This window comes from Canis aureus, chromosome 17 (genome assembly GCF_053574225.1).
Source record: "Canis aureus isolate CA01 chromosome 17, VMU_Caureus_v.1.0, whole genome shotgun sequence".
NCBI classification, from domain to species: domain Eukaryota; kingdom Metazoa; phylum Chordata; class Mammalia; order Carnivora; family Canidae; genus Canis; species Canis aureus.
The window spans coordinates 38,971,739-38,986,449 of NC_135627.1; the positions used below are offsets into that span (position 1 = coordinate 38,971,739).

At 31.3% G+C, this 14,711-nt stretch overlaps 1 protein-coding gene and 1 long non-coding RNA gene across 8 annotated transcripts in view; one reads left to right on the forward strand and one right to left on the reverse strand.

The window, feature by feature from the left end:
* The window catches only part of LOC144287924 (uncharacterized), a 398,850-nt gene that overhangs the window by 245,010 nt on the left and 139,129 nt on the right, over positions 1-14,711 (forward strand). The window contains exon 6 of one of the 7 annotated variants that reach the window (XR_013355749.1): positions 4,537-5,774. The exons of the other annotated variants lie outside the window; for them this stretch is intronic. The gene's annotated coding sequence lies outside the window, so the exon portion shown is untranslated. Of the gene's footprint in view, positions 1-4,536; positions 5,775-14,711 lie in introns of those variants that run through there. 7 annotated transcript variants of the gene reach the window in all.
* LOC144287926 (uncharacterized) overlaps positions 1-14,711 on the reverse strand; it is a 49,094-nt gene that overhangs the window by 10,832 nt on the left and 23,551 nt on the right. The gene's annotated exons all lie outside the window — the stretch shown is intronic.

Below are 14,711 nucleotides of genomic sequence, written 5' to 3' on the forward strand. Positions count from 1 at the left end.
AATGTTGATTATCTGCCAAAAACAAGTAAAGACATAATTTTGCTCCAGGACAAAATGTGATTGGGACACAAATGACTTTTTTTTTTTTTTCTGGAAGCTTTCTACCTTTCCTCTCTCCTCAGTAAGCCTTTTAATGAACCATCATTTTGTGTTGAGAGTGGGAGAAAGAAAACATAAAGTCCTTCCCTGATGAAGCACTATGCTCTTTTTTTGATTTGCCACAGTCCTAACAATAAAAAACTATATATATATGGATATTCTCCATATCTATATATCTATCTATATCTATATCTATATCTATATCTATATCTATCTATATCTATCTATATGAAGAATGTGTTTGGACAGTCTGTGACTGACCGGAATAAGAGTGTTCAGTTTGATGAACTTGATACCCACTTCCTGAAATTACCTGATAGATTGGAGTGATGTAGTAAAATGATATTTTGTTTCTTTGTTCCTCTTTGGCAGTGTTTAAACAATATTTAATTCTATATTACAGTTCGTCCTGGAAACATCTATTAACAATTTGAAATTAAATTTAGAGATTTGGGGAAGTAAAACAAAAATAAGTTCATATGAAAGATATAATGCTGAGATTGGGAATTTGGTTGAAAAATGTCTGTGTTCTATATGATTGAAGTTATCAAAAATATGCTAATGTCAACAGTCTGGAATATATGAACAAATGTTTGGTCATTTTAAATTACAAAAAATGCCTTTACAATTTAATTTTTTTTAGATTTTATTTATCTATTTATCTGAGAGCCAAAGAGTACAAGTAAGGGGAGTGTCAGGGAGAGAGAGAGAGGCAGAGAAGCAGACATCCTACTGAACAGGGAGCTGAATACAGGGCTCTATCCGAGGACCCAGAGATCACAACCTGAGTCGAAGTCAGATGCTTAACCAGCGAGCCACCCAGGAGCCCCTACCTTTGTAATTTTAATTTAAAAGTACCCAAATAATGAAAACTCACTATGTAAACTTCATGTAGTACTTAAGTATACAGAAGAGCATTTGAAATCTTGTTGCAACATGTATATATATATATACATATATATATATATGCTTAAGCATATATACATATGCCTATATGTATGTATATATACACACACTGGTTTTCAAGTGCTATTCTAATATACATATGTGAGTGTATATATATATTTAATTTATATATATATGACTGTATATGTGTGTATATATACACATATATATATGAACTCCTGTCATCAGATGCAAAGGCAGATAGTACAGCTATGCATGTATGTTTCCATACTTTATATTTGTGTCATTAATTAAAAACCTACGTATAAATAAGGAATCATATGGCAAACTTGTTTTGTGACTTGCTTTGATATTTAATAAAATATTACGGTGGTTTCCCAATTAAAAAGTGCACATATATAATTCTTCACATTAACATGTTCATTATTTATTTATTTCCATAGTGGTGAATATTTGGTTCCTTGCCAAATATCCAATAGTATAAATAATATTTCCAACTATGCATACAATTAATATATGTGCATATATCTTTGATCATATGCTGATGGTTTTGTATAATATAATATTAAAAATGGAAGTAGAAATCAAAATATGTAATTTAAATATTAACACATATTAATAACTTGCCCTTTGGAAATCTATAATAATTTATACATCTACCAGCACTCTTTGAATATGTCCTTTGCTAACCATTTCCATATGTATTGAAATGTTTTAATATTTTACTGTTGTGATTAATTTACCTTTTCACAGATAGTTTTAAGATTAGATGTATTATCATAATTATTTGGACTATTTTTATTTCCTCTTTGAATTGCCTGCTCATATCTTTTATCCATGTTTACTGTAATTATTTTTTTATTAGCTTGTGGAAGTAGTTTATGCATTCTATATACTCACCTTTGTACACATGTTATAAGTACTATATTTATTGTTTTGTTTATACACATTAAGGACTGTATTTATTGTAAATCTAATGCCTACTATTTTTAACGTTGTTCATGTTAAAAGTTTCAAACCTACAAAAACATACAAAAAATCTAAATAATATTAGTATATTTCTCCCAGAACTAGTTTGGTAAAAAATGTCTTCTGCACTCCAATAATGTATAAGTATTTTATTTGGTATTTTTAGTTGTATTAAGCTTAAATTTTCAAATTTTAAATTATCTGGAATTTGTGTATTCTTATACTATGAGAAAGGTTGATATTTTTAGTATAAAATGCCAATAGGTAGTCAATCATACCAATATAATAGTAAAATACTCAATTCTTTTCCTCTGATTTAAAATACCACAATTTGGTACATAAAATTTTCTATTAATTCACACAACAGTATCTGGACTCTCTCTCCTCCAGTAATTAATTCCGCTACTTCCACTTCACATACCACCGTTTCTGAATGTGTATATTGATAAATGGAAGTCAATTCCCCTTCATTGTTCTTCCTATAGATTCCTATTATGAATAGGTTATTAGTTGTCTTAAAATTTTAATTTTTTATTAGTTTATTGCAAAAATACAAGAAGCCAAATAACATTTCATATTCAGCATTCAAATTCCCTTAAAAACCTTTTTTCACTGTCTTTAGAATTGAATTATAAGCAACAAAGTATTTAAAAATAATAATGTATTTTCAGTTTTGTAAATGGAAATATTTTTGGTATTCATCAGTTTCTGCCTTAGAGAGGTTTCTTTTTTCTCCAACGGCAATATTAGAAAAGGATTTGAGCAATAATGTCTTTTTGATTGATATTCCTGTATTTGTTTAATTAGAGGTATTGAAACTCTTTCATAGTAAATGGCAGACTTTCCATTCAAACAAATAATTTCTAAATAAGTATTTTCTACAGTGTAGGACACAGAACGCTAGATATGGAAGATTTTTTATCAAAATGGAGTTCCAAGGTTCTGGAAGGTTGGGAAATTCTACAAAATATATCCCTCTTAAGTCTGATGACATAAATTAGCATATTAAAGTGCTAATTTCTTGCAAGAAAACAATTGTTTCCTCGCTTATGGAACCTATGTAAACACCAATATTTCTTCTTTCCTTTTCTTTTCAGTGCTTTCTTTCTTTCTTTTCCTTTCTTTCTTTTCATGATACGTATTAAAATATTTTAAACTAGAATTGTGCCAAATCTACTTTGGAAATGTTTTCCAAAACTCAAGCAAAAGTTAAAGCTCTACTAATACCTGAGTAGCTACCTGAAAAAAATATTTGATGACCATCTTCTTGAGAGTAGTTACATTGTCTTACTCACCGTGGTATCCTAATTATTTGTAAAATCACTGAACAAAACATTTCCTGTTTTCCTCTTCGCTATGCATCTCCAGTATCTACGATATTGCCTGCCATTTAAGAAATAGTAAATATGGCAGATTGAATGAAAGGATAAATTACTAAATTACAGAACGAGTGATTCAAAATTTATCTTCAAAATGATAAAATTAGAATTTATGAAAAACTATATAAAAATATATTTAGCTGTATTTGATCAAACAGTTCAACCAAAATTTTAAAATGATGCTTATTAACATCTCCTAGTTTTAAGTAGGGCATCACATGGAGTATTCTAATTATTTCTCAGAAGTAACAACTGTTAATATTTTGGGATATCCCTTCTAGTTTTTTTCCTTAAAACTTAAACTTGGATATAATCATGTACATTATAATTTATAAACTATCTTTAGCTTAACAATGTTGCAATGGTGTGAATGTTTGTGTGCCTCCCAAATTCATGTGTTTGAATCTTAAAGCACAATACGATGTTATCAGGAGGTAGAGCTTTTGGAAGGTGCCTATGTAACAGAACTACTCTGAGTTCGCTCTTGGCAAGTTACAGATAGAGTCTGCATCAGGTGGAGTTGCCACACAAAAGAAACTATTTGCAGCAAATAAACTCACAGGGAACAATTTCCAAAACTATGACTTTCCAAGTAGCAAGGAGTGGTTTCTTTTATTTAGGATTAGGATGAATATTCAGAACAGGGAATTTTGTCATCCCATACAAGTAAAGGAGGTGGGGAGGGCATAAGATTGCCCCAGGGCCAACTTAGAAAAATGCCTGTACAGACATCCTATGTTACGTTAATGAAGCTTATGCTCCTTCTAGGGTGGAGACTTTTAACCTTACAATGAACTAGAGGTAGCTGTGGGACATGAAGAGACTAGTAGCAGGCTCCTAGAGCCAGTATCAACTGGATGAGATCTTGGGCTGCTTATCTTAAAAAAGGAATGCAGGGCCTTGCTTGTTTTTGAAACTGCACTGGGAGTTTTACTATTGATTCATCACCTGTATTAGGGTTAGGCTAGTTCCTGGCCTGGTATTGACAGTTAGTGTTTGCATTCCCTTTATCCCTTAAAATTCTTTTGCATTTATATACTCTGATACCTCCTAGGAAGTTCCATAAGAAGTGTGCTAGGGCAAGTAGAGCTGGTAAGGTATTGGATCACAGAAAGTAGCTGGGGGTCTAAATGACTTCTCTCTCTTTTTCTGGTTACATCTAACTCTTTCTGCTTACCTCTAGGTCTGAGAGTGGAGCCCCCATGAATGGGTTTAGTGCTCTTATAAAAAGCTTCCTTCTACCATGTTAGGACGCGAACAGCTTATGACTTGAGGAGGATCCTCACCAGACAATGCTGGTACCCTGAACTTGGACTTTTAGCCTCCAGAACTGTGAGAAATACATTTCTATTATTGATCAACCACCCCATTTATGGTATTTCATTATAAAAGTCCAAACAGACTAAGACAAATGTCCTGTAAACATTCTCCAAGTATGTAAATAATTATCTACATCATTTTACATAATGGAAGCATATCTAAAATTAGGAGTTCATAATAGTTTAAGTAGTCTTCTATTATTGAGCAGATGGCTTATTTCCAATTTTTCATTATAATAAATAATGTTGTGGTGAACATCCTATTCATAAAGAATATTTACAAACCTAACATTATTTCCTTAAAAATTATAAATGAGGGGATCCCTGGGTGGTTCAGTGGTTTGGTGCCTGCCTTCGGCCCAGGGCGTGATCCTGGAGTCCCTGCATGGAGTCTGCTTCCCCCCTCTGCCTGTGTCTCTGCCTCTCTCTCTGTATGTGTCTCTCATGAATTAATAAATAAAATCTTAAAAAATAATAATAAAATTTTAAAAAATTAAAAAAAAATAAAAATTATAAATGGAACCAGGGCTCAAAGCATATGAGTATTTTAGAAGTTTTGTTACATGCTGTCAAATTCATCACTAGGACTGTGGACCAATCTATACCATCACCTGCTACCACTGAAAGAGTGAGTTTTAAGGAGCTAACATCAACAAAAGATAGAACTGATTTTATTCTTTGTCATCTTGACAGACAGAAAATTGACATTTGCCACTAATTTAATTTATATTTCCTATGCCTACTAATATACAAAAGTCTTCCTATGTTAGTGTTAAAATTTTGCATATTACTAGTATTCCTGACTTCTTTAATGCAACTATTTCTAATTTCTAAAAATTCGTATTACCGTGATCATTTTCTTTTTGTATTTATATATTGTTATATGTTGTGATAATAACCCCTCATAAATACTGTGCATTTAAAATATTTATATAATTTCAATTGTGGTATTTGCTGGTACATGAACTACATGATTTATAAAGTCAAACTTCCTCGTGTCCTCTTTTGTGTTTTTTTCTCCTTAGTGTTTATCTGATTAACATAGGTTTTCTAGTTTTTGTATGAATCCCTATGTTACGTGTTTCTCTTTAATTCATCTAAATTTAATTCTACTTGCTATTGTGAAATACTGATATTATTTGATTATATTTCATGTAGATACATTTTATTTGGAATTACTGTTCAGTAATTCACCTTTAGCCACTAACCTGTAATAGCATTCTTATCATTATATTTATAAAACTGATATATAGATTCACAGTCTGGAGTCTGCACTTCTTTCATTTTACTGATCTATTTTTATACACGTACAACACAGTCTTTTGATAAGTTTACATATATTTTTGCCTTCATGTGTTCCAAGTTCCTCTTTGGTATTTTAAGTAGTATTTCTTACATATTTTTTATTTCATTTATTTGGTTCAGCATAATTCAGTGCTAATAGATCTTTTCTTAACATATATCACTTTTCTCAAGGCAGGCTTTACTTAAGGTTTTTGAAATCATCTTTTTATGAAAATATATAGTTTTCTTCATTTAACCTGTAATTTCATTATTTCCTTATTTTTAAGTTAATATTTTGAAATTGTCGTGGTATATTATTTCAGAACTATAAATATTTCTTAGCAAATATTATATGACTCAGAGGATAGGTAGGAAACAATTCTAAAATAAAAATTCTAGGGATGGCTGGGTAGCTCAGCAGTTGAGGGTCTGCCCTTGACTCAGAGCATAATCCCAGGGTCTGGGATAGAGTCCTGCATTGGGCTCCTTGCAGGGAGCCTGCTTCTCCTTCTGCGTATGTCTCTGTCTCTCCTCTGTTTGTTTTTCATGAATAAATAAATAAAATTTTTAAAAAAATAAAGAAAAGAAAATTTCTGAAACAAAAAAACTTTTATTTCTAGTTATTTTACTTTCTTTCATTTCATACTCCTTTAGTTCCCTATTCTGGATGCTACAGTATTCAACTGGATTTCGACATTTAGTGAGTATATGAAAAATAATAATAAAAACTCAGGTTTCACATTGGCTGATGAGCAAACTATAATGCTTATCTTTCACATTAATGAGATTCCACCAACCTCTGAGCAATCTTTTAAACTATGACTCAGGAGATACCATCTGCTCTAATCCAGTCAATCTCATCATTTTACCACCCACAAAAATATACACCTCCACTGCCATCAACAAAAAAAATCTCTAAGCTTTTGCCTTTTTGGTCTTCTTATCCTGTTTAAATTGTAATTTTCAAGCAAAGACATATAAGCCCCAGACCGTGTCCATAGTTTATGGTCTTTCAATCTAGGATTTATTCTTCATGCTTTAACTAGTCCAACCTTTATTATGAGATTATATCTTGTCTGTGCACTCTAATTTCCATAGCAAATGACTCTGAAATTTGTTCTTAAATTCTTGAGATTTGTGATTTCCTTATATCCTCTACAAATAAGAAATTAACATCTGTCATTAAATGAGGGCTTCAGCTAATAAATTTCATAATTAAGAAAAGGTTACAATTCATTAATTTATTTAGTCATAATGTCAGAAACAATAGGACATATTGAATGGTGTCATTTTAATATAATTCTTTCCTTAAAAATACTTTTTTAAAGCATTTATTTATCAGAAGTTTCATTATTGGATTTAAAGAATAATGCAACTTCCAAAAATATTAACACACTTCCAGGGTATAGCTTACACACTGGGAACATTCTTTTTCATTTCTCTGATGATTTTAGCAGATAATAAAGCAGAACAACTTCCATCAAAATATAACACTATGTCCTTGAATATTACAAAAACAACAACAAAGAAAGAAAACTATCACTTTTCAAAATGGTAAATTGGCTTTTAAATATATTTCTAAAATGCACTGAAGTCTCTAAAGTAGACAGAAATAAGATAAACAATGACCTGTAGGGGGAAAATCAAAGACTGACAGACACCACTGTTCCTAATAGGTGCTGCTGCTGTTAACAAACCACCTATATCCATCAAAAGTTGGTTCAAAAAGATTGAAGACGAGGTCTCAACCCTGATTGAAATGAAATGTCAGCAAGGATAAGAGAAGAAAGATGGAGATTGTATTAAAAAGAGAAACTATGTTCTGAAATAAGCTTTGGGACATACAAGAATCTAAAATGGCATCTATATCCAGCAGAGCAAATTCATGGGGTCTAGAAAACTAGGTTAGTTTGTCTTTTTGAAGCACTTGTTGAATTCAGAGTTGAATCTGAACATAAATGGATTTAAAAGAGAATCCTTTTTATTGATTTCTGAGGTAAGATGACATATGAGGAAGAGAAGTAGAAAGGAATAAAAATTGCTAAGGCTATAAAAGCTTGTTATTTTCCTTCTTTCTCAAAGTTTTCAGTATAAGTATAAATTATATACATTAATCTACTTTAAGAAGTTGTTTGCAGTATGCCATCCTGAGAAAATTGGCCATTAATTTCCTTGATTTTCTCATATCAGCCCCTGCCTTATTCCACACCCCAGAGATTATAAAATGACCAGGAGTCCAGACTCCCACTGACACCCCAATTTGGACACAAAGACAAGAGATTTTGTTTTTTAAGGAGGCAGTGGGGCATGCTGAAAAGAACACTGCTTTAGTCCTGAAAGTCTAGATTTTCATTTCAGCTATGACAATGTAAGCAGTGTGATCTTGAAAAATCTCACCCTCTATGAACCTCACTTTTCTCAGTTATAAAATGGGGAGAATAATTCCTAATGTTTCCCTAACTAACTCCAAATATTGGATTCAATTTTTAAAGTACGTGGGAATGTGAAGCACTATACAACTTTGACCTTTTATTATTTTGGCATGTACAGTTCTAAAGGTCTATCATCTCAGGGTGCTTGGGTGGCTCAGTGGTTGAGCATCTGCCTTTGACTTAGGTAGTGATCCCTGGGTCCTGGGATGGAATACCACATGGACCTCCCTGCAGGGAGCCTGTTTCTCCCTCTGCCTATGTCTCTGCCTCTCTCTGTATATCCCTCATGAATAAGTAAATAAAATCTTTATTTTAAAAAAGTTTATCTCACTGTTTCTCATGTAATCAACCTTCCTTCCATCTCGCCTTGTAAACTATCCTCAGATGTCACTTCTTGGTGTGTAATCATACCAACTTATCCTTCATCTGAACTCCAACTAAGACTCATGACAATTTTCTCTCCTCTATATCATTATGTTTGCAGTTATCTTACAATGATATATTTCCCCTTAAATTTTCTTAAATACCTATGTATCTTCTTTAATTAACTGGTACTGCTTTTCTAAATGTCCAAACCAAATTCTTCAGAGTGTTATTCAATTGAATTCATTCTCTCTTACATTCATTTGTTCACAGCCCATATTCCCCATCATAAAAATAATAGTAAAGATAATGAGGATAAAAATTAAAAAGTCTAATGTATGAACCAAAATATTATCTTTCAATTCTATGCCAAAAATACTGAAAGAAGTATCATAAAGTATAATCATGGAATTATATAAATTCAACACAAATTTGCACTAAATGAAAGTAACAAAGAAATGATACAACTAGCTCAAAGAATAGTAAAAAAATTAGCATATTAATATTCAGTAGTTAGCACACTTTCTTAAACCACAATTTGTCATAATATCCATCCTTCTTTTAAATTTAGAAAGAAATTGTGTTTGCAAAAAAAGCAAATTAAAAGAAGTACAGTTTCACATTTTGGAATATTACTTTAAAATGAAAATACTCTGACACTCATGCAATATGTTCAGAACTAATTTAAGTAATTTAGTGCCTAAGACTCAATTTTAGGGGTACCTGGGTGGCTCAGTTGGTTAAGCATCTGACTCTTGATTTCAATTCGGGTCATGATCTCAGGGTTGTGAGATGGAGCCCTGTTCTTAAGATTCTCTCTCTCCCTCTGTGGCCCCCCAATAAAAAAAATTAATAAAACTAAATTTTATTAGTTAAAACTGATACAATTATCTCTCCAACGTGCTGTATATAATTGTTTAGAATTTTAAAAGATATGAATATAAATAGGCCATTAAAATAATAACAATTTTTGTGTATTATCATGTCCCAGAAACTGTTCTACTTTCCTTTTTTTGTATTGTCTTATAAAGTACGCTGAACTTTATTATTATCATCATTATATATATATAATATTATTATATTATAATTATATATTATATATAACTAATTATATTATAATTATATATTATATTATATATTATATATATAACTAATAATTATAATATATTAATTATATATATATATATATATAAGCTGGCTGAATAAATATATACCCTACATTTATAATTGATGATAATCGAATCTTTGCCATTAAAAGATTATGTCAACCATATTCTATTGTCCAGAAAGTTTTAAAAATGCCTTTGTTTCTTCATTGGAAATAATATGATAAAGGCTACTCAAAATTTCTTTTAAAGATGGCCCCATCAGTAGATAAAAATTATAACCAGATTCTGTAGACAGTAACTATGCCTACAGAGAGTAGGCGTGTACTCTAGTTGTATGGAGATGAACAAGAACTCCTAATGGGATTATACTGTATACACAAAGGAAATAATATACTCAAGCTAAGATAATGAAGGCATAAATACACAATGAATATAACAAAATGTTAGCTCCCTTTATCAGTTCCATACCAGGATACCCAAACAAAAAGTAATAAAAGATCGTAATATCAAGTAAAAACAATGTGTGTTCATGGGAATGTAGTATAACTCTTATTGTGTCCAGGCGCCCATGAGCTGGACACTGCAGTGAGTTATAAAGAAATGATGAAATCAGTAAGCTGCCCTTACACCAAGAGCAATTTTTACATGTAAACTTAAAAACCATAAATATGCAGTATTATTTATATTAGAGTGTTCTTTTAGAAAATTTGATTCCCTTTTCTCATAATACAAATCTTGGGGTCTTCAAAGATTCCTAGAAGTGTATGCCCACTATAAAAGACAACCTTTAGTTTTATTCTTTCCTCAACATTATTTTTTTTAATTATTTATTTATTTTAGAGAGAACACAGGCAGGAAGGGCAGAGAGAGAGGGAGAGAGAATCTTGGGTAGACTCCCTGCCAAGTGAGGAGCCTGACAGAGGGCTGGATCTCACGACCATGAGATCAGGACCTGAGCAGAAACCAGAAGCTTAACCAACTGTACCATCCAGGTGTCCCTTTCCTCAACATTATTAAAATGGTATTACAACTATAATAAATATAGATCATTATCAAAAACCTTGAACATCCAGTTGTCATTTCCCTTCAAACTTAAATAAAAGAAAAACTTCTGCAGATTATTTTCTTTCCTCTCCCAAGAGATTGACAACAGTATTTGAAAAGAAGGTGGGTTAAGATGGTATTATTTCAGAGAATGTATAATTAAATTAATAGTTATTGTGACCATTATCCAACATTCATCAAGCACCCACATTATGCTGTGTGCTACATAAATACACAACCACTACCTCATGGGATTTTCTTTGTGTTGACAACAAGTGCTCTGTGTGTATTTATATAGGCAAGTAAAAAACCAAAGTGCAATCAATAATACTTTTCAAACTATGGTTTGTCTTTTTTTTTTTTTTTTTAAGTACTTCAGAGGTCCCTAGCAAAGGCTATTTTATTGTATTTTGAGAAAATGACCCTTAATCTCAAAATTCGCCCAAATCTCTCTTCTATCTTTGTGGCCTTCAAAGAGAAGGGAATGCATAAGGGAATAGTTACATATGATTCAGTGGGAAGCAGGGAAAATAATTGGAACTGCTATTTATAATCATCTTTACCAAAGGAAAGAAATTAAGCCGTGCTAATATTAGATATATGGACCATAACTGTCGTCTCTTTTTTTATTCCATGTATCAAATGGCTACACATTATAAAATAAGTTATATATGCTGAAAAAAATTTTAGTCTTACAGCAGACAAGCACTTAAAACCTCACCATTCACTTTCATTGCATGCATGGCAATTTATAGCAGTTTATGTGTTCCCACTTAAGAAGTTTGCAAATTATTCTATTTAACTTTAACCAAATTAACAGTCACAAAATTGAAAACCATCTTAAAAGCTTCCTATTCCTCCTCCTAGAATACAGACTGATAAGACCAATTATACAAGCATTCCTAACAGGAAAATGACAGCATTGACAGTCATTTGAATGTTCAGGTGAAAATGATTACAACTTAATCAGATATAAAATGAAGTTGTTCAAAAAATTTAGAAAACTATTATCTAGAACACTATTTGAAATACGATTTATGTCCACTATATCTAGTAAGGATACTATATTTGAAATTCATTTATTGTATTATTCATAGGTCAGTTATTTCACAAAGAATCCACTGCAAGAGTTACAAAATGTCATTGGTGTGCTAATTATATAAAGTCAACACCTTTAAAATATAGTTAAATCTTTATAGTAATTTGTTGAAAGATAAGGATTAACTAAGAAACTACTTTTTCCCCACATAGACAACTACAATTATCCAGTAGAGAAAGTAGATGGGTTATAGAACTTAAAGATAGATTATGTTTCTTCTTTATTAAAAAAAAAACAAAGGATATCCAAATGTATTGGCGTATCATTATTATTGTGATAGATACTAACAAGGTAGTCATTATCAACAGTATATACTGTCCACCAGTTCTTGAAAAAAGTACAATTTAATCTGTATATCCAAGAAGAATGGAACATTTTAACAAACAGAAAGAAGGTAAATGCTCTTGGAAAGAAATTTGTGCCACGTGGCGTTTAAAAAACAGGTATTTGGAAATGTTTCCTTTGTTGTGCTACTTGATTGTTGGTAATGACATGTGTGCATCACCCCATTTAAAAAATTATATATGCACACTTAAAAATCAGATAAAAGCTTTGAAGTAGAAGTTCCTAACTTGTTTAAAAAATCTTTGAAAAACTATCAGTAGTTTACTAAAACCATCTGTAAAAAATATAAAAATGCAAGACGTTGTGATTAGTTTGAAAGAACAGCTGATTTATAACAAGAAATATATGAAGTTTTCAACAAAACTAAAAGAAAAAAATGAATTCTTGTGAAATTTCAACCAAAATAAATCTTAGTGAATGTAATTTGAGAGTGACTCAAGATAAAATATGAACAATCACTGACATGATTTTTCCATTTAATATTTATATTTTATCTTTTTAGCACTGAGAAATATTCAAATAAGTATTTAAAGAAACTGGAATGAGAATCAGATTTTAATTTAACAAAGTAAAGTTTTAAAGAAAAATAATGAAGCTTAGGGATGCCTAGGTGGCTCAATCAGTAAAGTGTCCAGCTCTTGATTGAGGGATCAAGCCTGATGACTGGTTCCATGATCAGTGGGGAGTCTCCTTGAGATTCTCTCTCCCACTACCTCTGTCCCCACTCCCTGCTTGTAGTCTTTCTCTTTCCACAATAAATAAATAAATCTTGAAAATAAAATAAAATAATGAAGTCTATTATTTAGAGTGATTCACCTTTTTGTTTAATAAATAAACAAACAACCACACACGTGTATTAAGGAGGCATGCTCTATTTTAAAAATTCTCAATCATTGGGGCACCTGGGTGGCTGAGTTGGTTAAGTGTCTGCCTTTGGCTCAGGTCATGATCCCTGGGTTCTGGGATTGAGTCCCACAGTGGCCTCTCTGTTCAATAGAGGGCCTGCTTTTCTCTCTCCCTCTCCCTCTGCCACTCCCCCTGCTTGTGTTCTTTCTCTTTCTGTCAGATAAAAAAATTAAAATCTTAAAAAAAAAAGTTTCCAATCATTGAAAGACAAGCTAATCTTTATAATACTGAGATTATTAAACAAGATTTTTAAGAGAAAGAGCAAGTAGGATGGTAAGTTAACAGAAAGACCGATTTTAGTGGAGTGGAAACAAAAGCAGAGTCCTAAAGTTTGGTAATTTAAAATAAATGAAACACAGGTTGAAATTAGAAACTGAATAGAAGAAAGTTTCACAAAAATAGGACAACAGTGTTAACTAAAGCATTATTTCATTTAATTCTAATGATTCAGTAGCCATGTAGCCTAATAACATTATCTCTATTTTATGTTTAAAGAAATAGAAGTGTCTGGAGAGCACAGGTAAATTATATAAAGCCACCAGAAACAAACAAACAAACAAACAAACAAACAAAAAAAACCTCTTTATTAGTAAATGGATGCCCTATACATGGACATTTTCACTCAGAAAAATAGTCAACTAACTATAGAAAGTTTAAACTTCAACCATTTTAAATAAATAGAACTATACAAAATGCATCACCCAGTGAGCACTCAGTGTAATTGGAAGTGTTAAAATACAAAAATAAATGCTTACTAAATGGGATTAAATATAAATAATAAAATGAAAAGATAAATTATAAAAGACATGTTAAATATTAAATAATCTATTTTGATCATTTTTGTATAATGATAAGGATTTTTTGAAAGATTTTTCTGAAATGTCTGCTAATAACATCTCTATACATGCGTTAGTGAGACTCACTTTACAGTGAAAATGGCCAGCCCTCTTTTAGTGCCATGTTTATTATTTTTTTATACAAAGAAAGGCAACATACCAAAGATCTCCACCTTTAGAAAGCCATAGTGATTACATTTTATTAATAATTGGTTTCCGTATAAATAGACCAAAGAAGTCTAAGATCATTTATTTATTTTTAATTAAAAAGCAAATTGACTGAACATAATTGAACTTTGAAAACACACTTAAATCTGATTTTGATTAGTGAAATCTTTCTCATCAATAATTTAACTACTAAATTGATAAATCCCAAAGCATTTCTTTAAAAATCTCATTAGCATGCCTATATCCTCTTTCCCCTGTAACTCCTGTTTAATTATAGCTAAGTCTTTATTCAGATGCAACCCCAGAGAAAAATTTTAAAAAGTGGTTCCCTAGCAGATATGAGATCTAACTAAAGGTCACATGAAATTGTACAGGAAGCCTCAGGGATGCTAGCGGTGGCTGAACACAGAGCAATAGTAGGGGAAGTGGTCCTTAGATTTATGAGTACACGGA